Source organism: Saimiri boliviensis, chromosome 3 (assembly GCF_048565385.1).
Source record: "Saimiri boliviensis isolate mSaiBol1 chromosome 3, mSaiBol1.pri, whole genome shotgun sequence".
Lineage (NCBI taxonomy): Eukaryota > Metazoa > Chordata > Mammalia > Primates > Cebidae > Saimiri > Saimiri boliviensis.
In genome coordinates this window covers 1,228,855-1,231,724 of record NC_133451.1, presented here as the reverse complement: position 1 = coordinate 1,231,724, position 2,870 = coordinate 1,228,855, and positions in this window count along the sequence as shown.

Sequence of the window (2,870 nt, the reverse complement as noted above, 5' to 3'; positions counted from 1 at the left end):
GTGTTGGCAGGCTGGTCTTGAAATCCTGACCTCAGGTAATCCGCCCACCTTGGCCTCCCAAAGTGCTGGGATTACAGGCGTGAGCCACTGTAGTGGGGAGAGCCCATAAGCACGGAGGCAGGAGCAAAAGGCCTCAGCCTATTTCCATGTAAATAACGAAGAAGAAAGTAACCAGAAATATAATCATAGTAGTTATTAGTTATTCATGTGTGATCTTAGTTATTCACAGGTGATCTCAGTTCCTTCACTAATGCTCTCAGGTCAGAAGTGTGAACCTGGGGTGACACTGTGAAATGAATGACACTAAGGGAGGATGCTCTAAGCCCTCTGTCGCACCCGCATAAGGGCTGCTGGAGGGCGCCTCGGCTGTGCGGCAGCGCCAGCGCTGGGAAAGTGCCCGCCGTTTAGCCAGCCAGGGAAGGAGACGTCCAAGATGGCGAGACGTCTCCTTCCTGGGGACGTTTGGAGAAACTCCGCTGCTCCAAGCTCTTGTGGTAAGGCCTGACTGCTGTCAGGGAGGCCCGCAGACACCCCGGGACTTAACTGTCCCTATGTGAGGCTGTGCTTCAATGGTCACGTTCCATGTCCGATCTCATGTTCTGCTTCTGCACCTGGTTCCTTTTTTCTTAGAAGAGATCATCAGTAATAGTAATATAAATCTTAATATATTAGTTCTTTCTCAGTAAGTATCGAAAAGGTGCTGATGCATTAGGCTCCTTACCTCACTTCGGGTGCCAGAAATTCCTGAGCCCCCACCCGAATGATACGTGATGTATCTGACCCTATCACTGCCACGCACTATCCACCCTGCCCCCAATCTCTAACCACCAAGGCCACACCACACCCTGCCCCCGGATTTGCAACTCAATAAAAGTGAGAGTGTTAAAGACTTAAACGTAAGACCTAACACCATAAAAACCCTAGAAGAAAATCTAGGCAAACCATTCAGGACATAGGCGTAGGCAAGGACTTCATGACCAAAACGCCAAAAGCATTGGCAACAAAAGCCAAAATAGACAAATGGGACCTAATCAAACTCCACAGCTTCTGCACAGCAAAAGAAACAGTCAGTAGAGTGAATCGGCAACCAACAGAATGAGAAAAAAATTTTGCAGTCTACTCATCTGACAAAGGGCTGATATCTAGAATTTACAAAGAACTAAAACAGATCTACAAGAAAAAAACAAACAAGCCCATTCAAAAGTGGGTGAAGGATATGAACAGACACTTTACAAAAGAAGACATACAGGAGGCCAAGAAACATGAAAAATGCTCATCATCAGTGGTCATTAGAGAAATGCAAATGAAAACCACACTGAGATACCATCTCACACCAGTTAGAATGGCGATCATTAAAAAATCTGGAGACAACAGATGCTGGAGAGGATCAGGAACACTTTTACACTGTTGGTGGGAGTGTAAATTAGTTCAACCATTGTGGAAGACAGTGTGGTGATTCCTGAAGGATCTAGAAATAGAAATTCCATTTGACCCAGCAATCCCATTACTGGGTATATACCCAAAGAACTGTAAATCATTCTACTATAAGGACACATGCACACGAATGTTCATTGCAGCACTGTTTACAATAGCAAAGACCTGGAACCAACCCAAATGGTAGACTGGACAGGGAAAATGTGGCACATATACACCATGGAGTATTATGCAGCCATCAAAAACGATGAGTTCGTGCCCTTTGTAGGGACATGGATGAACCTGGAAACATCATTCTCAGCAAACTGACACAAGAACAGAAAATCAAACACCGCATGTTCTCACTCATAGGTAGGTGGGTGTTGAACAATGAGAACACATGGACACAGGGAGGGGAGCATCACACACTAGGGTCAGTTGGGGGAAATAGAGGAGGGACAGCGGGGGGTGGGGAGTTGTGGAGAGAGCATGGGGAGAAATGCCAGATATAGGTGATGGGGAAGAAGGCAGCAAATCACGCTGCCATGTGTGTACCTATGCAACAATCTTGCACATTCTTCACATGTACCCCCAAATCTAAAATGCAATAAAAAAATAAAAATAAATAAAATTTTTTTTAAAAGTGTGAGCATCCTGGCACTCAGGGCCACTGCTGGTCTCCATTATTTGGTTAGCAGTGGACCCCTGGGCCCAAACTCTCTTTTCTCAATCTCTGTGTCTTGTGTCTTTTATTTCTACAATTTCCTGTCTCTGCACCAGCCGGGAGCGGCTCACAGAACCCTGTAGGGCTGGACCCTACAAGCCACCACGCCAGGCCTGATTTTCAATTTTTAAATGAGGGTGCAGAGGCATCAGTAGGTTTACAATCAGGTCACTGACAAAATTAATTGCCTTATTTTTTCGGATGTTTTGGCATTTGTTTCGTTTCTTATTCAGTTTGCTGGAACCTCTGAGACAATGCTGGATGGTTACGCCAGCAGCAGGCCCCATGAGCCAACCGTGTATCTGTGACATTTGTGTTTTCTATGTGGAATGATCTTGGCCACTGTCGTGTGTGGAGGCTTTTGCACTTTTTTCTTTTAATACTAAATAGTGCTTTTATTCCTGACGATTGCTGAATGTGGTCGATCTTCTTTTCAGTACCTGTCGGTGGGGTTCTCTGAATTTTCTGTGCTAACTGGTTAATGAACTGACTTCTCTGATGGCTGGGCTGCCCTCGTAAACCTGGCCTTCAGCCACCTGGCCGTAACACGGTGCCTCTGGTGTCGCGCTGGGTCCTGCTTGCTGCTCTCTTACTTAGATTTTTTTTGCATTTTCTAAAAGTGGGATTTGTCTATGGTTTTCTCTTTTTGTTCTACATCAGGTTTTTGAATTAAGTATCCTGGTTTCATGAGACGAATTGCAGAGTTTTCCATCCTTTCATGTCTTGGGAAGGT